This window comes from Nomia melanderi, chromosome 2 (assembly GCF_051020985.1).
Source record: "Nomia melanderi isolate GNS246 chromosome 2, iyNomMela1, whole genome shotgun sequence".
NCBI classification, from domain to species: domain Eukaryota; kingdom Metazoa; phylum Arthropoda; class Insecta; order Hymenoptera; family Halictidae; genus Nomia; species Nomia melanderi.
The window spans coordinates 11,474,044-11,501,075 of NC_135000.1; the positions used below are offsets into that span (position 1 = coordinate 11,474,044).

Consider the following 27,032-nt stretch of genomic DNA (forward strand, 5'->3'; position numbering starts at 1 on the left):
CCGCTTTAATGTATCAGTAAATGATATAGGTATATACATACAGTATTTTCGCGATTAGTACTGAAAATCGAGATTGCGACCGAGCACTAACCGTGCAGTGGTGTTGATTCGAAGTCGAGATATGAGCCCAGCTCCTCTGTTTGTCCTCTGTAGAGGACGGCGGAAATAAAAGAACGAGACGTCCGACCTTCGGAACGATCAAAAGAAACAGATGGACAAGGTGACATTAATAGGATGCTGAACTTTTCTATTTTCCACTTTTACTAATTGAAATTTTTGCCAATTGAATTACAAAGTCTTTCTGATTAGAACATATTTACTTATTTAATATATTAAAACAATCTATTTTCTTCTAGTTAATTGTAGCTTAAAATGTGGTATGTTTGGTCTTCTTTTAATCAGAAGAGTCTGGCAAATGCGTTGGTAAAAGTTTAATTTTTCAAAAACAACCTTATAAAAAAGTTTCATAATTGCATTCATATTGTCTCACCGATATCTGTCGTCACTGAACAGTGTATCATTTTACAATTACTCAGCCGTCGAATTTCTGGGCTTGCGGAGAGGACTCACTCCTCAGTGATGGGAATGACCATCGGACATTAATCCTGCAGATCGAACTGGGTACTAATCGCGAGAATACTGTACCACAGATATATAAGTTCACCTGACGCACAGACTTCTTGATAAATGTAGGAAAGGCCTACTAATATCAATCAGGAATGGACTAAATGCAACAATGTAATCAACAATGAAAGGAACTCAATGGCGTGTTAAACTGATATTACTTTTACAAAGAAATAATTGGGTTTCAAAAGCAAATGAAGCTTTATCATGTTTTTGTTACTCTGAATGCGTGTTTATAATGCTTTACTTTTACTATTAATACATGAAGTATTTAATCTTTAAGTGATATTTTACAAATCAGTATGTTTTTACAGCTTAGATTATAAATATGATACATCTTCTTAACATTTAATGCATTTTATGAAGACAAACGGTGACGGAAATGCAGTAGATGATTTTCGTTGGCAGCTACTATAATATAGCGTTTCTTGCACGAGACCTAGGATGTTATAGCAGCCATGAACGTTTTACTCTTCCCCGGTACAACGTAAACACGTCCCTGTTTCAGCACGTCTCCCATAATCTGTGAGAATTTCATCCGCGCTTGCAGTTTCGCATATTTGCATAAACCTGACCGAACCGTACTTTACATGTATGGTATGATGAATGCCAATCAATGCATGTAGATCGAAATATGACCGTCGCATGACTAGCATTGTATCGGAGAACAGAAAACGATTACATCCTTAAGAAACGGATTTGTTTTTCATTTTTTAAGTATACTAACTTAATAACGATATTTCATGAAGAACGACTATATTCTTATTCGTATTTTATCAAGAATAAAATACTTTTACAAATGTTTCTATGCAGTTTATCTATTTCTTAATTATTAGTGATGATAAGAGATCAGCCACGTGAATTATTACATCGCAGATATACTGATTTATTGTGCAGTAAAATTCTGCATTTTTTAAATAATTTTATATAATATAATTTGTGAACTAAATAGTCAAAGTTTTATATAATTAATATTTTATTTCTTTTGTTATTCCACATGAAAATTTATAGAACTATATCACATGTTTTGAGAGAATAATGTTCTATAACTGTGTATATTTTTGTATAGCTGTGTTATTATACGTGTTTTCTTAACGGTTTTATTTCATTTTAATACATCTCTTCAAATATTCAATATCACTTTTGATATAATGAAATTCTGTTTTCAAACGTAGGCTAAAGATTAATGCAATATATAAAAATCTTCGGTAAAATAAAAATTATTTGTGTAGATATTAAGCAGTAATTTCAAAATAATTTTCAATTTATTACATTTTTTATTGACTTCTCAAGTTATTTTTAATATTCCATTCCTCCATCTCGCACGTTTTATCTATTTTTTCAATCTGGCATATCAAAGGATTATCTTAGCAAACTTCTGATTGTTTCTTACTAAATTCAATTTATAATGTAGTAGAATATAAATTTTTGCCAATTTCACATTTGAAATTATAGCAAGAATATTTATTTCAATTTACTCTATGTTAAATGTTGTAGATTAAAGAGATTTATAATTTCAGTAACATTTATAGTACTTGTATTTATATTATTAAGTTTGCACGCTTTATAACTTTCTTTTATAACATTCTTTCATGCATTTAACACTTGTGCGATCAATGTTTATTTATTTTAACCCAGCAATAGTTGTTAATGTATTTATATATTTGCTTATTCATTAATTTATTTATATGATTATTTATAAATTTAACCGTAACATGTGTAATTTAGAATATGCATAAAACTTAACGTAACATTTCTTTTTAAAATCAATATAAAATAGGAATTCTATTATAAGATAAAAATACCATTCGTTGGTATTCTTAGGGTTAAGTATTTAAACTAGGTGGGCGCATAATGATTGTAATTCTACGTAATTAAATCATTGCCAAAATTTCATCAATTTTTCCTTTCAATACCATTTGTTTGCAATACGTGCTTCTTTTAGTTTTACTTGGTTGGTATTAGACATTTCATTATCAGGATAATCAGCGAACAATACGCAGCAATGTAACATTATCTTCACCCTCATTAATCTGATATTTCACTCAACGTATCTCGGAACTCGAGCACGCACATTCAAACAATAGAGTGACAGAAACTATGAAGCTTACTGCATTGGTCAGCTAATTGTCAGAGATGTCTGTACACCTGAGATTTTGAGTTTGTAGCGTATTGTGAACTTTGTCCTAATTACAATTAACCAGATGGGAATGGTTCGGTAAATTTAGGAGATTAAATGAATGTATAGTTGCTGGCTGTAGGTTGTTTATTTAACTTCACAAAGTTTTCATTCGACTCTATGTTGGGCTATATATTCAACTAAAGTTCAATTACAGATTAAGACTACGAATTGAACTGTAGAACAAGACTAAACTCGAGAGAGATTGAGCTCTTCCTTAAGAAGCTTCCTTCGCTTAAACTTGGCTTAGACAGGTCTTAGACTGAACATAGACTGACTAGGTTTTTTGTAGATCAGGCTGAAGCCTGCGATATTGGTAAAGATTTTATTTCATATAGCTCCCTTGAGGACAACCTCTTCACACTGTGAAATAAATAATATGATATTAGATTACAAGTTAGAATTGCTTATAAGCACACGTAAGGTGAAGCAGGAAAACATTTCAGAAACCTGCAAAGGAGAAAATATAATAGCTCAGTTTCAAGATTTGTCATCTCATACATTAAAAATGCGTACTTTTAATGACCAATACCAAAATTGGTTAAATCCAAACCTTCAAAATATTTATTAGTCTAAATTGTAACAATAAACGAGGAGAACTATAATAAGTGTACTTATGTAAAAAAAAGGACAGTCTTTTGTGAGAATTGCGAGTTGGCGAGAACAAAGCGAGTATTGTGAATATTGGGAAAAAGAGCAGTAATTATAAGTTAAAATTAAATCAAAATTATTTTAAACCTTGTTTTGGTTCATTCCAATCCCACAGAGATTTAGTTTTGTTTAGCTTAACTTTTAAGCCCCATTTTTCAAATCGCTTCACCAGTTAATTGCGTTTTGGGTAGACGATTCAGGTAACGCTGTTGAAACGTTCGTGAAAATTTAGTCGTGTTCGACTGAAGTCGCCCATCCCGATAGATATACCTAAATGTACCCGTTAGACATTCGTGGATCGAAATTTGCTTAAACCACTTCGAACTTTAAATTTCTGTTGTACCATCTTTTTCCATTAAAGCATGCTTTATTCTAAGTACCAATTTTAACCCTTTGCGGACGAAGATTCTTTGAAATGTACAAAATCTTCGTCAGATGAAGTTAAATTACATGTCGATTGCTTAATTAATATGAAAACAGGAAACTACATGCTAATCTCTTGCTGTTTCACTAATTAAATCATTTGTTCGCGACTTAGTCTTCCAAATATGAACATCTGATCTCGCCGGAATGTCGATATTCGTCCGGGAATGGTTAATTATATTTCATAGTAATACTACGCATTAATTATATAGATCTGTATGTCAGTATCGCACACTTTTTAAAACATTAATCACATGATTGTACGTAATGCAATTTGCAGTTTCGTAACATAATGTAGATACTGTACTTTTTATTTGCAGAATATAATGTGCAATTAGCACCTTGCCAAGAAAAGTATTTTGGTTTAATATCCCTATGACCGCGTATCTTTTAATATGATAGTCTGGCTATATAATGCATCTGTGCACCGTAGTTCGTATATTTTCACATGGTATTAGGTACGTTTCGTATAAGCGTGCCGGCTGCGTACGTCCATTTATCACCAATATTGCAAAAGTCTGTCAGAGTCTACGATGAATCGAAAGCTGTGAAAGAATCAAAGAGCAGAGAGAAAGAGCTGGGTAGATTGAAACAGCGTCAGCAAGGAAACCGTAAAGGGAGTGGGCGACAGTGTCTCCATGTAATTTCAATTTGAAAGTGACAGGCTGACATTCGTTTGAAACGTAATAAATGCGAATCGGACAGATTCATATCGTATTGCTATAGACGTTGAACGTTACTGTACAAGCGAAAAACTGTAACGAAAAAGCTTTTGTATTTCATTCCTGTGATCAACGTGTGGGAGTAGATTTATTATTTAAAACCTGTACGTTTTGATCAGTTTTGGGGAATTATATAAGAATGTTTCGTTATGATGTGTTTTGATGGATGATTATATACATTGAAGTGATGATAAAAGACTTTTCAAGTGGGTGTCAATTAAGGTTTACTTTTTTTGTCACGAACTATTTTTTCTACCGTAAAAGAATCATTGTTAATGCTTGTAAGATCATTATCCTACACTGATATAATAGGTAAAGTAAACAATAGTACCTACTATAATACGATTTTTGTAATAATGGATGATGCTTTAATGCGCTTATTTTATTCTTGTGTAACTTGCTTATATTCGCAATGTTTTTTCAATGCACTACCTTGCTAATATTTAATTACATATACATACTTACGCACACTGTAAACTCTGTAAAAGATAAATGCACGTGAATGATATAAAACACACATATATGTATAATTACTTCAAATGTTTATCTTTCGAGTAAATATGTTTTTTATTTGTGTAATGTAATAAACTGCAATGGAACAAAATAAGTTACGTTTAAATATATAAAAAAACAGCGAAAAAGAATGACTTGGAATACAATACTCGCTTCTTCGAAGAATTGATGATTAAACGAAAACGGTTACTCTTTGGAAATTAAAGAATAGACGACTTTTTCTAATTAGTCGTTAAATACCAGTAGGTCAATTTCATGAAGTGGAATAGAAAATGTACGTAAATCACTGTCTGCTTCTCTTTTGTCCGCAAACGTTTTTGTTCGGTGGTTTTGCAAGTACTGTGCCGACACTTAATAACACTAATATTCAAAGTTGACGGATCACTTTAGTAATCAGAATGAAAATGAACAGCAAATTATTATTAGACATTTATTTAAACTGCGTTGGTAGCACATAGCGGCTACGAAGGACAAGTGACTGCCTCTGGATAGTATCATTGTTCTTCGTATCTTAATTACCCTTACTTTCCCTGATCCCTGAGATGACAATATGACCAAATATTTCACTTTGTGTTCCAATTTTTATGATTTATTGCATTTGTATACAAAAATAGTGTCAAAAGTTTAGGTTGCAATATTAATTCATTAATATTTTTATTATAAGAAAAATACTTTGTGCTAAAAAAACATAAAAGCATTTATATGGGAGTTAAAATATATTAAGAATAGGATTATTCTTCAAAGCGAATTACAATTTTACGTTGAAATGTGCAAAACTGAACATTTTAACAAATTAATATTTTGTTATATTCCTTCACTTTTTCCTCCTAATAAAAACACAATACAATTTTTCTTTCTACCACTGGCGACAATTCTACTACACATTTTTCTGTGTATATTTTCTACGTTTTGTTTCAATGCTTAATCGTAAAATAATAGCCGCCATGCACTATACATGTATATCATATACTGTATACACAGGATTAAAATTCTATTAAACTCAGGATTGGATCGAAAATATAAAAGAATAACGTTTCCGCTATTTCCAAAATGTTTGGAAACTTTTGCACACAAATGAAAGGGCGTATATAACTCACTAAAGGGAGTAAAAGAAACCTCTATAAACATGGGTCGAAAGCTTAACGGTGTCCAAGTTAAAAATACGTTTTGCTTGAAAAAACTGTATGGCAATCGAATCGAAAACGCCGAATTATCTCTAAAAATATCAGTGATACGAACAAATGTTGTTGGTTTCATAATGGAATGATGAATCAGTTTTTACTTAACTAAGATAATAAGTAAACACAACATGTATTTGGTACAATGGATCGGGACGTGATGAGCAACTACTCACATCAACTTGTTTTAAAAATATTGTCATGGAGATTGAGTTCCGTTCGTATTTTTAATTGATTATAGTTTTACTCAGTCGAATTCATAGATGGCAGTCATTACTAATTCTATTTTAATAAATACGTTAGACAAAAGTTACAAGGTGTGAAATACTATATATCATGACAGAAGGTATTTGACCGTGAGGTGACCTTAGAACCCCCTGCAAAGGTCACGTCATAATTGTTAAATAGAACCCTACAGTTTCTATTCTATATTTTTGTAGCCGACATTCAGACATTTCGAAATCATAGACATGAAATTTTTCGTGTAAGCCGTTATCAATATATCAGCATCCAAAGTTGTCGGTTCATCGGTAATGATGATATATCGATGATATATATAGTAAAATTATACGCCCATTACTTGTTAATCGGCATACGCCGTACAAAACAATTGCGAAATTAAATGAATTAAAATATGAAATTTTGCAGTACCCAGTTTATTCGCCGAATTTTTCGCCAACCGACTTTCATTCTTTTAAATATTTAGAACAGTTTTTACGGGTTAAATAGTATGAAAATGAAGACAGCTTGAAAAATTCCATATGAGAGTTTATTGATTCTAAAGATCAGAATTTTTTTAAAACAGGCATTTATGCATTAAAATCTCGTTGGGAAAAGTGTATTGAAGCAAATGGAACATATTTTAATTAAATAAGCAGCTTTTGAAAAAAGGTATACAGTTTTATATATTCACTTAAAAATCCGATATTTCATACGCACCGACCTAATAGAATGCATGGTTTATTATGATTCGAATATTTACAGTGAATCACAAAAATATTCGGACACTAAGTATGTACATATGTTTAACTTTAATCACCTATATCTTTATTAATTACCAAAGGAATTAACTCAAGCTTTTGTCCCTCAATAGAGTATTTATTGTACTTTACAAATATGTACAACCTAGTTACTTAACCTGCTGTAGTACAGTAATATTATAAATTAAATGATAGTAATTTTGCACGTTACAAAAATATTCGGACATTATACATAATTAATAGTATATAAACCAAAATTTAACTTTTAATTCTTAGTAGCGTAACCTTTTTATTTTATCACTTGTTTTAATCGTTTTAGCATACTAAATATAATTATTTTAAAATATTCTATATTTATTTTTCTCCATTCGTCTCGCAATCTTTCTTTCAATTCTTCTTTATTCCTTTCCAGTGTTGTCCTTGTCCATTTGTTTAAATTATCACATAGATTCTCTATAGCATTAAGCTCTGGGGACTAAGAAGGGAGGTGTAAGACTTTTGGATAGTTATATATTATTCTTGTACGATCCTTAGTTTATGCTTCGGATTGTTATCCTAGTAAAATTTAAAGCTTTTTTCAATGCCCATATTAACTGCACTTGATACTAAATTTTCTTTTAAAATATGTAAATATTTGTTTTTACTAAGATGTCTTCAATAATGACTAGTTTTTCTCTTCCTTTGCTTAATACACACTCCCAGACCATAACATGTCCTCTATTATGTTTGAAAGTAACTCGTAAATTTTTCGGTTTTAAAGCTTCATTTCGCTTACATCACACGGTATGTCATCCACCCAAACTAAATATATTGAATTTAGATTCGTCAATGAAAATGATGTCACTCCACCATGACTCTTTCTTCGAAATCATTTCTTTTGCGAAAGTTGAATGTTTCTTTTTATTTGTTTTTATTATTTATTTTTATTTATTTGCTTGCAGAAGCACTTAGTCGTGGGTTTTCTCCTATTTTTCGAATAATCTTCTGTTTTTCTCTTTCATTTATTATTTTTGGTCGACCACTTTGCGGAAGCGATTCAATTCTATCTTCATTCTTAAATTTATTAACGATACCTGCCACCGTGCTTTTTTGAAGGTTATTTATAGCAGCGATTTGTCGATACGATTTTCCTTTCCTGCGATTAAAAATTACTAATTTACGAAAAATAAATGAAATGTTTTTACTTTTAGGAGACGTTTTGATGATAAACGACAGTATAACTTGCTACTAAATTCGATGCATCGTATTTGTAAACAAAGATGCTCTCCGAAACACATTTCTTCAAATTATTTACGTGTTATTTGCAAATGAATTGTAAAAGAAATTAACTGTCCGAATGTTTTTGTAACGCAAGAAATTACTATGATCTCATTTAATTTATAACGTTACTGTACTACAAGTTGGGTAATTAAGTTGTACATATTAGTAAAGCAGAATAAATACTCTATTGAAAAAAATAAGTTTGAGATAATTTCTTTTATAATTAACAAAGATGGGGGCGGTTAAAATTAAGCATACCCTTGTGTCCGAATATTTTTGTGATTCACTGGATATATTAAAGTATGCAAGGGAATGGGCGAGAATGACCTTAGGAATGAATCCTGATCGTTGTGACACAGGATTCGGAGGTAGCTTTGCAGAAGATGCTTGAAAACAGTGAGTCATTAGGTGCAATGCTGAGCATTGGAAAGGAAAATTGTGATTATCAAGAAATCTTAGTAAAATAAAAAGTTTGATTTTGTATTGATATGTATGTAAAGTTTAGTGGAACAACACTTTTTCAGGGAAGTGGAATCTTTTCCGAAAGTTTTTATACTTCTTAATTCCAACTCTATTGTTGTATTATACTTTGAGGAAAATTTAAATATACTAATTATTTTACCTATTATTTTAAATATTCTAATTATTTTATTAAAGATTTTAATTATAACCTTTATTGTATATTGCTTAATTGCTAATAAGGGATAAAAACAATTATTGTATGCAATGAGTTAATTATTTTCAATGGTCAATTAGAATATAAAAAAAGTATTTTCCTGAATACGATTTTTTATGCGTACGGAAATTTCGGAACAGTACTCTTTGTCAGAGTCATGATTTAGTAACTACTATATAATCATTTTTCCAATACTCTATTTAGAAGTATGTATTTTAGTACTGCATTGAAACTTTTAATAGCATATAAATCCTTACGTTACTTGCGTTACTTTTCTTCTCGCAACTAAAGTAGAAACCATAATAACTATATAAAAATTTATAAATGAATGCAAAGGACACTTGTCACTGCCAATGTACGAGTGGCGGATAATAAATCACTGATGAATCCAAAGCAGTCTTTTGCTAAAAGTTTAAATAAGACAATATAGATACTCAAACTTGCTGTATTCCTTATCTTAAAAGTTAAGGCCACAACGTTGAACGTTATCACGCGACGACTGGTGTGCTCGTTTCGGCAATTCTATGTAGGTAACAGTGCAAACTGCTATCGAAACACAATATCGCCGGTTTACCTTATTGGGAGAGCATACAGAATCATACCCATTCGTCCGTCTGTGCGCTTGTCACAGAGTCATAGCTCCAGCAATGCATGACCTGTCAGGTACGCACTGGCCAATTTTTTTTCTCATAAATGAAATAAACTATGAAATTACTAAACCCGTCGCATTGGCGGATTTTCGTGTGTTTAGGTATCCTATACAGGGTGTATCTAGTAAGTGGGACAGGCTATAATTCTGTTCCTGGTGTGCTTAATAAATCGTAAAGAAAAACTTTCTTAATACACATTTTATTAACTATTATACTGTTAAACTTTATAGACTATTGATCCATATGCAATATAAAACCAAACAACCAATAATATTTTGTACTGTTTGAATTACTTTCATCTTGTAGGGGCAAGACGTTGAAATTAACACTTCGCACTCAATTTATTTTCAATATTGTTGGGTGTAAACCTGTATTTATTTTTATGGAAATGAATGAAAGTAATCTTCAGCGGTAGAATTGACCGTTTTATATTTATGTTATTTATTACTATTATTATAGTAAGATTTAATTTTTATAATCTTTTAAGGTGTGATACTTTTTAAAGTACCACAAATAAAGTATAAGAAATTTTTATTGTTGTCTCTAGTATGACATATGAGTGCAAAGGGTTAAATTATGATCTTGAAATAAAAGAAATGTATATACGTTCATAAATTATATTTTTTAGGCAGAATAATATCTAAATAATAAATGTTAGGTCCTATTCTGATTCTATTATTATTATTATTATTATTAAGTATCAATTATACGTATAAAGTATTAAACTACTGTATACAATAGCAAAGTGCCTAAATGTAAAATTTAATGAAGCTGTTTTATTACATGATATAAGTCTTGAAATTAAGCAGACTCATTTGAATATGGAGTTAGTCAAATTTGTTGCTGACAAGTACAATAAATTTGAAAGACAACCATGATTTTACAGTTGAAATGGTATAAAAATTAGCGAATACGTCAGTAAATCTTGTATTTTTATTATTTTAGAAGGAGAAATTTTATAACTCAGTTTACTATTAATATTCATGTAATTAAATACAATAAAATTATAAATTTATGTAATATTTTTAAGCCACAGGTGTATGATATAATCGCAGACGTTTATTAGGAGTATTCATTTCAGTTGCTATAACTCTATAGCGCTTGTCGTACTTACACGTTAATAATGCACCTTCCAAAGACGAATATATATAGCTCACTTAATCAACATCTTTTAACTAAATTGTATTGTCATTATGAAAAATCGTATATGATATTATATATCACTTTCATATCTTTACTATATTCGGAAACGCAGAATTAGTAGAAGTATTAGAAATATATTTCCCAAATGTTAATGCATTTCGAATTTAAACCTATTTACAAGACGAAATAAAGTTGTAGATATTGTTCAAGACGTGTATTTAACATCCTACGATCAGCATTCAATATCAAATGAAAACAATCGCGAAAGGGATACTTTAATTACTTAATTTTGTTATGAAATATATATCATGTTACGTTATAGTATTATAATTTTATAACTATTCTAGACTTTTTGTAGAAATTGTGAAGTATTGACATTTAGACAATACAGGACAGGCCATAAATTAGGGTCTACGTGGAATGAAACATTTTGAAAGGGGTCTTTTGTTTAGATTTCAACCCGAGTCGGATTTCCGCTGCTCTTTTATATTTTAAATATACACAGCCAACAACGAAAATATTTTAATTGCGCGGTAAGAAATAAATTGTCATTAAAAGAAACTGTATATCGTATATTGCTATTTATGGAAACAAGTTGCATTCATGGTATGCAGATACAATCAAATTTAAAAACTATTTAGCAATATGCAAACAAATCATGGAACAATTATTGCGTCTAAGCATGCATAACATAAAAATCAATATAAAGAAAATTAATTTAGTTTAGAATATTCCAATGTTATGAACATTCATTCAAAACGCGCTCACACACACACAGTCGCGTCATTCATCGCTCATCAATATATCTATTCTCACACTCAAATACATCCATTCCCACATATATACTACTATATAGAAGGAAGAGCAGTGGGTCTTAGATAAAGTCTTGGGGTACTTCTGCTTGGATGGGCTTACAGTTGGATTTTGATTTGGATATTTGTACATAGAAGGATCTGTTGTTGAAGTAGTTATTTAATAGTTTGATCAGAGTGGAGCTGAATTTGTTGGACATTAGTTTATGTTCCTAATCCACACAGAGTCAAAAGCTTTGTTTAAGTCGAAGGGTACCATGGCCGAGCATCTATTCGTGGTCAGGTAATGGGCATGGAATTGTGAAACGCGTATTAATGGGTAAGCTGCCGAGTGGGAAGATTACAACCCGAACTGATTCTCAATCAGAATATTATTGTCGATAATACGTTTGAGAAGTAGACTTTTCATTAATTTTTCAAATAGTTTGGACAGCGTGGACAGGAGACTAATGCGCCTGAAGCTATGGACTAGTTTTTAATCTTTCTCTGGCTTGGGAATGAGTATGATTTTTGTAGTTTTCTACGTTTGAAGCAATTGCCTGACAAGTACCCAAATACTCAGTATTTGAAGCATTGGGAGTGTAGTTTTTCCCGTTTGTGTACTCTTGCCAGTACACGCGGTATTGGAATAAAAAGCCGATCTTATTTGCGGCTGCGAGGATAGTACTAGGAGGGAAATTAATTTTATACACCGTGTAGTTCGGTGACTGTTTCAAGATGTTTGAGGAAAGAGGAACGAGTTCGTTATCTCTCATTTCAGCAAGTACTTCTCCAGATTCAATGAAGAGAAGTCCTTTGTTGTCTCTCCTTCCGTTGCTCTGAAATCCAGGATTTCGGGCAAAGAGATTCTAATTTGGTTATCCAGAAATTTTAATTGGAAAACGGCTTTCTCGAGCTCCTTACTGAAAGTGAGGACGTCACCTAAAGTAAGTTGAGCGGAAGGTGGGGGTGACATTCTTGGCTGTTTTGCCATTCCTGCAGCCCGCAATTTCTTCGTGGTTACTGGAGAGGTAATGCTTTTTAGCAAAAGTAGAAAAGTTGGAAGCATTGAAATCCTTAAAGCAGTCAAAGCTGGAGATATTAGAAGGTTTCTAGCGTTATATTTTAAACGCTACGATATATCTTTGCTGCGAGGACGTGAGTAGGAATATAAAATCGCGACGTGCTGCGTGCGAGGACTGCAATCAGAATTGTTTCTTTTTTTTGGGAAATCGGCCGGTTCCTCTCGGCGGACCGATTCCGTTATTCCTTCCGTGGCTCCGGAAAAAATCCATGTGTTGTCTCCAAAACACTGGGCCTGTTCTATGGCACCCTTTTCGGGGGTGCGGGCAGTGGGCTTAAAGCATCCTTCAAGAGGGATGATGCAGGGACGTAAGAGTTTGCAAATGTTCCCTTCAGGTTTCATTTCTACTTTTAAGCCGGCCAGTGACTCAAAAGTGAAGAGAGGCAAGGGGATTCGACCGCATAGATTGAGCTGCACTGTATATGAAGTGTAAGAAACATGTACCTGATCACAAACATTTGTTTAAAGGGGAATATTTTAGATCAAATTATAAATTTTTGTTTATGTGCTAAACTTTGTTCAATCTTTATGCAGTTTAGATTATCAACATTTTCATTTGTTTATGTTATTTGTTGACAAAAAAAATAGAATGGCAACATTACGCGGTATTCCCAGGCGGTCACCCATCCAAGTACTAACCACGCCCAGCGCTATTTAACTTCGGTGATCGGACGAGAACCGGTGCATTAAACGCGGTATGAACGTTGCCTGGAAAATGGAGGATACAAATTAAAGAAAATGGAATGAAACACTCTACAGTGCGTTGTTAACATGATTCCAGCCGGCGTGCAGCTCAAAAGCGAAGAAGGGCAAGGGGATTCGGCCGCACGCTCTACTTCAGCTCACGGCTCGGCCAGTAACAAAGACGTGCCGAAACTAATTCCGTCATTACTCTCGGATTTAGCGCTGCGACTGAACATCTCTCCTTGGTTCTCTTCATTTTTAAGCCACAAGCCAGCTGGGATCATATGAGTAACGCACTGTAGACGTGTAGGATCCAGGTTGCATTGTGCAGCTCTGACGAGATGGTAGACTACCCGCAAGCGGAGAAATCCGAGCGACAAGACGACTCTTCTGCTTACAATGTCAGGGTCGCCTCAGTCTTCGACGCATGATCGGTTTTGGCCGTGCGGAAGTAACAAAGGGCAGAAGCAGGACTAAATGCGACAGAGTAAGATGTAACGATAGAGATTAAAGTTCATAGTGCTGCCAACTTCGTTCTCTACTGTTACATCTTACTCCGTCGCACTCAGTCTCGCTTCCGTAACTTAACCAAGATCTGTTCCTAACTTTATTTAAAAATGTATAGGGCTACTAAAATAAAAACTAAGTCCGTAGTCAGGTTAAATATATTTATTACTACTAACGAGGAACGGCGACTAACTGCTTTTCCTCAACGCTTTTCTAAGAAGGAAAACTCTTCAGACGAGGGTGTACGTGACCCAGGTCCTGGTGGTCCCCTTGGTCATAAATTAGTCAATGGTCCCAAGTATTGACATGTAAAAGGGCGAACCGTCTACAAATATTTTGACGCTAACTTAACTAACCACGGACGTTCCATCAAAATTTTAATACTCGCCCCATTTATACATTCGTATACTTCCATCTCACTCGCACAACTTCCAGGACATTCTTTCGTCGCCATGCATTAACTGCATGTGTATTTCGAATATTCTAGATTCATTAAAGTGAATAGCGATAACATGTGAAAATTAATAATTTAGAATATCAATATATTCTACAATATTTCAAACGTCACGAAGATTCACACACACAGGCGCATCTGCCGCTCATTTATTACACACACGTTCATTCGTACATCCATTCCCATACTTGTTTCTCACTGTAGCGGTACGTGGCTCGTAGCGTTGGTGGGAAATAGCATTGACCACTTACAGACGTTTAGGTATAGGCAATTAAGCCTACCCTAAAGTCTGTAAGTCGGCGAAAATATTTTATACTTTTTACACGTGCATAGCTGAATAGGCTACCCTACCATAAACCTTGTTGTTTACTAATAGTACTTCACTATCACTATTTATTTACTACACTTGCTTTATATGGACTATATTTAGTGCTTGCACCGACTTAGATATACTGCTTAGCAGTTTTCTTACTGGGGGGATTCGCAGAGGTACGCCTGGAACCTACGGAGATCGAAGAACGAATATTTCTATTCCTATTTCTTTACTTTATAAATTTAATTTCTCGTCAACGTTCAAACTGCGTTCAAAAGCACCGGTACTCGTCCGATCACCGAAGTTAAATGACGCTGGGCGTGGTTAGTACTTGGATGGGAGACTGCCTGGGAACTCCACGTAATGTTGACATTTTAAATCTTTTTTTCTTTTTGAAAAAAGGAATAATAGGAGAATATTTTGCAAAATTAAAATCTGTGAAAATTAAATGGAATCTTAAATATAATATTTCCCCTTTTAAAATAACGTCTGTGATCGGATACATCTTCCAAGAATTGTTTAGATACATGGTCTTTTTGTTTTAGAATAACAATTAAATCTATGTGGAAGTCAAACAAAATTGAAAATGTTGACAAGGATTGTATTTTGCTTTAACATATTTACCTTTACAAAAGACATTAAACTTTATTATTATCCTAAATGTACTTGATTTTTCATAAATATATAAGTTCTTCAGTAATTAGGTACAATTACTTCGAAATCAAGAACACGTACAATTTTTGAGAAGCAACCAATATGCTTCAGGACACTGACTACCAAAATCATACTTTTGGGTCAATTTCAAACTATTGCAAGCATCTAAACAAAAAAAGTTTACAAATGCATTTCCTGTTTCAAACTGTTTAAGTAAAATCTTATTCTATAATTTAGTATAATTAGATTTTTAAACACACATACCAGTTCTCTATATCATGCATTATTTCTTAAGTAGTACAATTTTGACAACTTTCTCCTATACTTCTCTAGTTGCGAACATTGATATTCTGCTAATTTTGAATGCTCTTTGACGTGATTTACATATAATCTGATCAAGAGACTTACATCTGCACTTACGCTAAATAAAGTAAACACTTCATGTTACTGTACACGAATTTTACAAATAAAAGGATTGCAGTATTTTACTTTTGTGTAAGATAATGTTAGGGATGGAGTCGAACGCTGGTCGCTTGCGTTTCGTCACTCGGTGCCTTCTTAAGGGGAAGAAGATATATCTTCTAAAATTAAAATAAAACAAATAAACAGAGCCATAACCACGCTGGCAAGAGGGAAACCTTTGGCTAAACAGTGCCCTGCTCAGGACACTCTTTTTGTAGCCACCAAGCAAGGAACATCAAATTAAAGAAAGTATTATTCAAATCGAGTTGTATCACCTATTATTTTACGCCCTTACATGTTGTCTTACACTTGTAATCCTCTTTCGACAACTATGTAAAAGCGAAACTGAAATATCTTGGTTAATAGTTTTACTTTGTTTTCCGCGATCTGGAATATTAACCCAATTATGAACACAGTGGAACTTTTTTCATTTATGATGTATTTACTCATGCTTATACAAAATAGTTCATATAATTTGTAGGTTTTAGTAAAATCATGTTCGTTACCGTGCAACTTTTGTCTATAAAATGTTTTTGGACAGTACATATTTTACAAGTTATTTAGAATCGTCACGTTGCGTTACGTCCCAGTAGCGAGATATTGTGTACTTTAACTCCCCCACGATCTGTCTTGAAAGTTGTAGAAATGTTTCCTGAATTTTGGGTTTTCCCATCCCTAAATATCTTGTGTTTGTCTCTTTTTTCCCCTGGATAACCCACATCAAGCATTCCTTGCCCATTAGGGAGGCGGAGGCGTGATAGTGTAAGATTAACGGGCTAGATAGTGTAAGATTCTTACTCACTAAAGCTTCAGGGATGTTCCAACCTCGGCCTTAGTGGAGGGTCCGGGAGCCAAACAAATTTGGCAAGTAATGGTGGTTAATTTCCACCTAGCGTGTTGGTTTCCAGGTGTTTTATTTATAGCGAGTTACATGCAAAGTCTTGCGCATACAAGTGTTAATGACGTACTGTTTGTCAACGTTCGTAGTGGACGGTTATCTTGGATCTATAAGAACTCCTCGCGGCTGCCACGGTCTCCATCTTATAAGGCAAATTCTCCTTGCTAACGAGGACGGCAATTGGCTTTTCGCCGTATGTTGTAAATTCCGAAAAGAGGTTTCCACCAATCAGGTAATTTTACAACTACCCGCTTACTCTTTGCGCCCTAAATTATTGATGATGATGCAGCAGAGTGTCTTCCGGGCCCAGCTTAATTGCGGTGCACAGCTTTCGGTCCATGTAACCGAACTCCGACTTTCGCCGATTGACAAAGCTTTCCTTTCGACAACCTAAAATTTATGGCATTTGCTTGCTCTATTGAGACTGTCGTGGGAAAGCTACGTGGACCTATCTGTCCAGCAAATGTCTAGAAATGTTAAAGACACTTTCTCAAAACAACGTTTTATATTGCGCATACCATAAATCTTGTAGAACTCTTGTACGCCAAAAATTTCCTTTCCGGCGCATTGTTAGCCGCCATATCATCTCCTTGCCAGTGCTAACGATACTTTATTATATGGGCGGTAGTTACTCTAAAGCTAACCTAATCCTAATTAAACCTACTATTTACATTATTAACGTACTATTTACATTCGTAAACTACTTTACTGGTAACGGTTACTATGCTACCTACCGATCTACAGATAATTCGGAAAACCTTACGCGCCTACTTGAACGCTATCATACAAGCAGTCGAGCCGGCTCTGGGTCTACCGCTATTTCTTTTCGTACTGGCACGCGCTCGGTACCTGAACCATCGTTATTAGCGGTTTCTTTAAATATATACGTTGGCTTAAGCCTAACTACAGCTATTGTCGTGTCCTTATCCCAAGGTTTAACTGCAAAAGTTTTGTCTGTTCGAGACATAACCAGGAATGTAATGTACCAGTACGAATTGCTATTATCCTTGTCAGAGAAAAAGTTGATAAAAACATCGGTTTTTACAATATACGTCGATTTTGTGAAAATTTGTTACCATTCAACTACTACAGTGGTACATACTTCTGTTTAACGTACACTCTATACATAGTAAGGTCTGTTCCGCTACTATGTGATCGGCCAGTTGACGGTCAGCAGCGTACACTACACAACGGAGAAACTTGTGTATTAGTTATGTATGTACAGGAACACATTTTTTGCGATTATTTCAGAATCTAAGAAATAACGACACTTACATATAAGAACAAGTTGCTTAGAATTACATTTCCAACAACATATCCAAAAACCATCGAAATCGGTGGGGAACACCCCAAGCTAAATAATTACCATACTTTCTTTATAGTTTTGGAGATATTTAAGAAAAGGAACTTTTTACCGCATTTGGGAAACAAATGGCCCATAGTGCGCTGTCCCGGCGGCCTGAGTTACGTAGGTTCGAAAGGGACAGTTCGATAAGCTTTGAACACGGTTCCGAAATGGTTTATTTCATACATTCTACGTAAAAGTATACACAAAAATCTTAGGGAATAACAATTCTGTATAATAAACGCGATGTACATTTTTTGCTCTCTAAGAATGTGCGGCGATGTACTTTAGTTTCAAAATAATATTAATAAAAATTATAATATTATAAACATACGAATATTAACAGTATACATCAGAAATTTAGGTGAAGTTCGTTATCATTTTGTCCAGATCTGCATTAAAAACACCTTTCATTTATTTAAATATAAATATATGAAGGGATTCAAATTTTACATGGCCAATAAGAATTTATTTCCGCGCTACCGTATTCCGTGAATGTTCAGGTCCTACTACTATGTATTAACATCCATCCTCGAGCCACCTTGGTGATGAGCGTGCGACTGAGTCCCCTTGCCTCTCTTCAGATATAACCCGTTGCATTCGAGAGGCGCCTTTCAGTCGCCACTGGATTCGATCCAACAAAATGATAAAATTTCAGATTCAATATTAAATTTTATATAGTGTATCAACACATGGAACATCGAAATAAAATAGTTCTGGCACATAGTGTAGGCACTTACGTACATTGCATAGTGACATAGTGTAGGCACTTACGTACATTGTTTTATAGATAATATTTGGTTGATATACTTGACAAACAGTGCCAGAGTATTTAAATGAATAATACTAAGCTAAAGCTTCGGTCTGGGCAATCCCCTAAAGGTCTCGAGAATGCTCACCCCTCATGTCACGTAGACGTTCCGTGCAGGCACTTTACGAGTTCGTTTTCACCGATAGTATTTATATCTTCTCATATTTTCTTTCTAATTGTTTGCTATCTGTCAGTTACATCTGAATCATATGTAGGGCGTATCTAGTAACTAAGCTGAGCCAAAACTTGGTTGCTATTTGAGATAGAAAAAAAATTGTAGAGAAAATTTTTGCTTAGTTTAGCAATCACCTATGATCATGCGGTATGACTTTTCGTAAAAATACATTGGTGTAGTTTCAAACTACAAGTGCATTCACCTTTTGAATACAACTTATAATTTTCTCTGCATGCGTATAAGAGTACAATAGTAAAAATATTCAATATTTTCAAAATATTTACCAATTTTTCAGAACCTGCAATATGTAAATATTCAAATATTCCGTCACTGCTTCCTAAACAGTTTTTTATTCATTGTTCTACGCTTTTCATCGCGCTCTTTACTTGTTCAGCCTTCATATTTGAACAATGCACCTTAATCATTCTTTCACACCATTCCTTGAAATAAAAGTATGTACGTGTCTATGCTCGGCTAACGTGAGATCCCTACAGTAGGTATCTATATTTCCCTAGTCGCAAACATTGCTATTCTGTTAATTTTCAAGGCTCTTTGAAATGATCCGCATGTAGTCTCATCGGGAGAATTACATCTGCACTTGCAGTAAGTGCATGTTCCTATACAAGAATTGTACGAAAAAACGAATTGCATTACTGTACTCTCTTAAAGAGGTTTCACTGTTTCGACGACTATGTAGAAACAAATTCTCGAAATTGAAACATCTTAATTAATATAGTTTTCTTTGTTCTTCGATATGAAATATCAATCTAATTATGAACACAATGAAACTATTTTGCCCGAAAATGCTTAGAAGGTTATAGTGAAATATTTGAGTATATTATTGTTGATGCTGAAAAGAAAAGAAATATTTTTGAAAGTATTGAATTTTTCATAATTGTACTTTTATACCTTTTTAGTCAAAGTAACATGAGGAATAGATTCATGCTATAAGAATCATATAATTGTGTTCAAAAGAGAGTGCAATTGGACTTTGCAATAGCAATAATGGAGTTCTGTAAAAAGTGGTATCACACGATTACAGAACTTTCTAAACTATGAATTCCCCCAATAATTTTTTTCTGTGTTCAATAACAACCGAGTTGCAATCGGCCCAGCTATAACTTTGTTAGATATACCTTGTGTTTTCTTATCCAATGATCCATCTATTTCATTTCCAAACTGAAAAACTGTACTTCGAAATTACATTGAACTGAAGATATTTTATTCAAGAATAATTTTCAATATACATAAAAAAGATTAAGACTGTAAATTAAAAAACATTCCATTAATTTTCTACTGGAACAAACTGATCGCGTACCTATTAACTCTCGTTGAGTCAATACTAAATCATTTTAACCTATGTTTGGATAAAAAAGCAAATGTCGAGCACACCGAATATTGATTTGGGTCAAACATGACCCTATAAACGGCTTATTACGTTGCAACTTCTGGCTGGTTGTTTGGGGTAACTAAATTTCACCACAACTTTTCTTCCATGAACTCGCATATATGCTATGAGTGTTTGCCAACGAAGTTTCCTGTTGCTACTCGAATTGAATTCGCGGAAGTTTCTTAGTAGCACGTTAAAATTCAATCTTCTCAGTATGAAGTATCTCCTGGCTTTCTGTTTCACAAAAAGTAATTAAACCGGGATTTTGCCTACCATGCTGTGTCGCTACAACGTGGCAAGTGGTTAGGGGTTGGTTGTTTCGTTCATCCGTCACTTTACTTGTACATAAAAAAACGTCACTGGTATAATTAAATATAAACTTCGTTATAATTCAAGTTAGGTTTGACAGTTGGAAAAACATTGGTATTCATATTCTCAGAAACATAGAAATTAAGTTTGAAGTGAATCATATATTTCACATCAAAATCGTACTTACTTTGCACAATCTGCACTGAGCAAAAATATGCTGGTAATATTTGAGAAAATTAAATGAAATTAAATCCTATCTCTTTCAAAATTCAATTTCATAATATTTGGATATCGATATTTTATCACTGAAATACGAATTTTGCTTTAAATGCGATTATTTTATTTTAAGGTATTATATTTTAAGACACGATATTTTACCGTTTAACAATATGTGGATATTTTTAAACTTGCACTACTGTAGAAACATTTATTCTCTGAATTTCAATGTGTAACATTCACATTCAGGACACGTTTATTAATTTAATCTCTGGGAGATTTATTACTTACCAGAATCATGCATTTCTAGGAGTAATCTACTACACCCTTATCTACTGTTATCTATTCATTCATTGCACGCAGGTAATTATAAGTAATGCATACTAAATTACTACAAACTTATATCTTTTATCACTAGTCACTTAAATAAAATAAATCAGGTTAATAAAATAAACAAATTATCCTGTCTCACGTGATAATGTAAGTTTTAGTATAAATAGTGATAACAATTTGTGGAATGCTGTGAATATTTTTGTTTTTAAACTATTAATTGTCTAGCTAATTACTCCAACGGTTAGTTATTTATGTACGGGAGATAGATGATGCATACTAACTTAAATAATTTAAAGGTGTCTTTATTCTTTTTAACTCAGTTTTTAGCAGAATTTAACGAGATGTAGGTACTATAGTCACACACAGTAATAAAAATATATATTATATTCCTTATGTGATATGGCTTCAAATTGCTCTTATTAAAATAATAATTCTAATGTTCAATCAAACAGCATGTTCAGATAAAATTCTTAACGTAGGTACATTTCTGCGTAAAAATATATATTTTTGAGTATTTGAAAACTGTTTTACATCTTCTTTGCTTTCTTCAATGAAATATTATAAAAACATAATTATTTTCTATTAATATATGCTATAGATTACTAACTCTCATCAAATATGAATAAATAATGCATGAAGAATATCAAAATTTCGATTTGTCTGTGTTTTGTATGTTGATTCGCAGTTAACAAATAAACATTTATGCAAAAATAGATTAATATTTTTCAGAAAAAATAAACAATGACACATTAACGTTTAATACGATTATCGAAACCGTACGTTAAAAGAAAGTGATTTAAATTATTTGACTAATTATAGTTGTTGCCAGACTTTTTTATTACATAAATTTTCCATTGTCTCTTTGGGTATTGATTTCACTTTCCTAAGTACGACTAATTGAAAAACGTCTGATACCTGATGTTCTAATATCGTATTAAGTTTTAACAGAAATGAACAGATAAAGACGTTTATTTTCCAAGAAATGTTCCCCGGTCTTACAATGCTCAACTGGGGGTGAGTACAGTATTACGCCTTTATGGTGAAGGTTGATAATGTTTAATAAATAATAATAAATTAGTTCCTATGACTAGTATATACAAATTATGGTTAATGGCTATGTGATATAAATAGTACAATTCAGGATAGAAAAATAATATAAAAAATAAATAAATGTGCACAAAACGATGAAACGATAAATAATAGTAATAAAATAAAATAATGTTCGTCAAGAAATTATTACTTACTGCAGACATATTTGAATAATGATTTAAAATGTTAGTTGTAAATATATATATATTTTAATTTGTAATAATTATAACGAAGTTTTTCTTATCCATAATCATTGTATATAAATCATATTCAGTATCAAGTTATAATTATTCACACCATTTTATTTCTTTGGTTTCGTCGATTATCAGGGGATTTACATCAATTTCATTAAAAAATTTTGGAAAAAATATGATAAGTAAGTGTTCTGTAGAATCAATTTACGGACATATATTGTATATGATTAAATACGAATTACATGCAAATTATTGCAGATGATTTTAGTTTATAGTGTATCTGGAGGCTATTGTTTGGTTAAGTTAGCGTATATCAGCAGGTATAGCGAACGTGTCTGATCATCGATTGCTGCGCTTTGCAACGTGCTATTCGTACCGTAGAATTCGATAATCTGCAACTACGACACCGTGCATGCGGGCATGTATTTATAGATCTATGTACGAAAATATAAGTTTCACATGTCAATTTCCCTACTGTTAATTCAGATGCTTATTTCAAGAAGATCAAATATTTTGATTATTTGCGAACTATGTGAAGGGATGAAAATTAGCTATGACAGGAGTTTCTATTGTTTCTGTTCTCCTGTAAAGTTTTGACGTTTTTTTGCAAGAAAAAGATTTTAGGGTCTTGAACTGTTCCCTGGTTAAACTAAAGATAAGTAAACACGAAAAAAGAAGTCGCCTTTATACACGTTATAATAGTTTGAAAATACGTTATTTATTTCGAAGAAAACATTTTTTTTGTTAACCATGTACAAAAAACGTCAAAATGTTTGCATCAACTCAATATGATAAAAATATATAGATATATAGATATCTTTCGTAATAAAACTTATATACATATGTATAATTCTAAATTTATTCGTTACCTTAAACACATCTTGCATGTCGTGGCAAAACCACATAAAAGACTATAATAAAGTTATACACATCTGTGCTACAAGGAAGAATGTTACCACTCTGTCGTCGAAAGATTATTATTCACTTTAGAAAATGTCTACATTTAGAAAAACACCCGTTGTTAACCACAACAAAATGCAACACAAAAATTTTATTTTTGCCTTGTATTAATTGTATGTAGTGCCCTTTTTACTTCATACAATTCCTAATATTCTTTTTGGGAAATATTTAAACAAAATTTTTCCTGATTCTTTGTTTTAAACATTTTCATGCCTCGTTCAGACACGTTTTTAATTCCTCGACCTGAATGAATTACTTTTTTCTTATAATAATCTTGTTTAACTAATATTCAATTAAAATTGCGAATATTAGCAAGATATCTATTTTTTAACTGTCAAAGTAAGCTTTCATTGTTACTCTAATACCTTCTGATAATTGTTCATTGACATTGTTTACTTGTGTTTTGCTTTTTGTTAAAATCAGTTCTACATCTGTTTTCTATTGTTGAAGTATTCTATTTCTATCCAAATTATGTCATGACAACTCATGTGTTGTCCCTGTACTGTGATTTCTTGTTTTCTTAAGTTATAGGAATAATAATGTAAAGTAGCTGGTCTACCAAAATTAAAACGCTTTCATTTGAGATTATCTTGTGTAATCTTTATTCTTATCTTTTTATGATGCTAGTTAATTTAATATTTTACTTTCTTTTAGACATTCGTGACCCTTTATAACTCTTCGAACTGTAATAGCAATAATTATTGTAATTGATGTTCCAGTCTCTGCTGCTGTTTGCCTTGCAATTAATGCAGAATTGTTGCTTTCAGGCAGCTACCCGAATTTATTTAACGTAATTTTAACTATTTTTCAATAATCGTGATAGAATCATTTTCGTTTTTCTTTAAATACTTAATTAAATTTCAATTTTGTTTATTTTAAAAAAATTTTAATATTACATATTTAGTATTTATTTTTCAAGATCGAAAGTTTCTCTTACAAATACCATTTTACTTGTTCGAAGTTAATCGTCTATGTTTTTCTCGCAACTACAAAAACGTATTTTCATTTCTTAATGAAACTCCTGAAAGTGTAGCTTTAGATACGATATAGAACTGTATACAGTCCTTTTATACGGAGGAAATTCAAACATTAAGAGTGAAGGAAGGAGGAAAGCCTCGGTACAATACAATTTCTTTTCATATCCTTTCGTGTTATAATGTAGTCATGAAATGTATCCTCGGGAATACCCACAAAAATATATAAGGCATAAAACATTATTATACTGAAAAATTGAAGTTCAGATCAGTGGAGCAGCACCTGTTAGGTATTAAGAGTTACGTCAGCAACTGATTAGCAAAGTAGTTTCTTAGCCCTTTAGGCCCCAAATAAAAACTTTTAAGGAAAATACATTTATTTTCATAATATACGTTAACTTATCATTTTTAACAAAAATAAATACTTTTGTAAAAAATTCTTTTCTAACTGTTAGAAAAGGAGAGAACTTTGCTGTTAATACTATTACACCATGTTTATTAGATAAATCGACTACTTGTTTCCTTTACAAATTACTGCAATAAATCCTCGCAATCCTTCTTCTCATTTTACATTATTCCATTACCAAATAAAGAAGTGAAAACAAAATGTAGAAACTCATTGTGTGTGCTATATCTATATATTAAAAAATAACTTTAAATTCAATTTAGTTGAAATTCTATATTTATAATGAGTCAGTCATTGTTATTAAACTATATAAACAAAGTTATTAAGAAAGTCCCTATTCCATCGATGCTTTATTTCGGCCGAAAAGAACTATTTATAAAAACCTTCAGCCACCTTCTTAACACCTTCTTAACACTAAGATCTTAAACGAAAATTAAGATAAATTAAGGAAGCTATGACATATTCTATGAACGTCTATAATTTTGGCAAGCAAGTACGCAACGACATCTTCTGGAGAGGAAGGCACGTTTCGCTACCAAAGATTAGAAAATTTTTGTTGCTTTGACTACTTACACGTTTGGTAAAATGCAACAGGATGAGAGAAATTGTGCACAAAGGTGTCCATTGTTAAATGATTTCTGTTAATCTAGTTTAAGACAAGTCGGACAATCCTGATTTCCCGTAATGCTCTGACGACTTATGTCACGTCAACTGTCACGTCGATTAAAGGAAATCGTGTAAGTAAAAAACAGATTTTGTTCTTTTTTGTCTCATCATGGGACAGGAAATGCTGTAGGGCAAGAGTCGTATTATTTCAAGCTACCGGCTTTTCCATGAATTTCAACTGCATAGATCTTTCATACGATGTTGAATTATATCCAAGCTATTGCGAGCCGCGTCAGTTAGAAATTGAATTATTGCACACGCTCTCTATCGACATACAGCACATTTGTGAACTGAATTTTACAATTGTAAAATCATTGTTCCGATCATGTGGTGTAGCGCACAGAATTAAAAGGCAAATTGTTCTGTGTCGACAATTATATTAGTGTGACGTCCAATTGTAAATCAAATTTTAATTGCAATTACTGTCGTTCTGTGGAAGCATATTGTGTAAAGTAAGAATATGCAATATTTAAAATCAATTCCATTTCTTTGTAGTTCAAAAAAATTCTTTCTTTTGCAGAAAGATACAGAGGGAAAAATTAAATTGTATAACAAGGTGACAAATAGTGAACAGCATAATCTATTGAAATGCACTTTGCTTTAACCCTTTCGTCACTGAGTAGGTATTCGTTTTAATATGAATTTTATGGGAAAAAATAACTGTATAACTGTGCATTAATCAACCAAAACACATATACTGACAGCTGATTAGCATTTAGGCTGTCAATCATGGGCAAAGATTTTTATGTGGCGCACTTTATTTTTATCTGTGCGTTTTCTTGCTTTTCGGCAATTTAAAATGTTCGTGGTAAATACTTATGTGTATCATTCGGGACGAAAGGGTTAAGTAGCCTTTTTATCCAGAAATAAATGAGTAAAATATTGAAATGGTTCTTTTTATGTGATTATATATGTCTTTCCATTTATATCCTTTTCGTATAAAACTTGACCGTGTTTCAGGAGGAATATCTTATGATAATCGGATCTTAAACTGGCAGAGGTTTTTTGAGTGGAATAACACATTTTCATTTCATTCAGTATATTGTCCATCATGAAACGAATTTATTGTTATTAATAACGAATAATCTTTAGCACTAAAACTACCAAGCAATTAAATCGTCTAATATGTATATTTTTGTACATGTTTCAAAAATACATTTATTAAGATTGACTAACCAATTTATCAAACAATTTTTCAGAAAATCCAGTGTATATTTTTAGATGAAAAACCAATTTTCAAATTAAGTTTTATTTGAACCATTTTCCGAAATAATGAATAGTTCGAACGATAATCGCTACTACGGTTTCTTACGTATAG

The 27,032-nt window shown here is 32.5% G+C and overlaps 1 protein-coding gene, 1 non-coding gene and 1 pseudogene across 4 annotated transcripts in view; 2 read left to right on the forward strand and 1 right to left on the reverse strand.

The window, feature by feature from the left end:
• The window catches only part of Invadolysin (leishmanolysin-like peptidase, invadolysin), a 379,264-nt gene that overhangs the window by 177,627 nt on the left and 174,605 nt on the right, over positions 1-27,032 (forward strand). The window lies entirely within an intron of this gene.
• Positions 13,465-13,583, reverse strand: LOC116430779 (5S ribosomal RNA). The gene has a single exon (XR_004235782.1). It is a non-coding gene; the product is annotated as a 5S ribosomal RNA (ribosomal RNA).
• Positions 15,085-15,204, forward strand: LOC116430783 (5S ribosomal RNA; annotated as a pseudogene).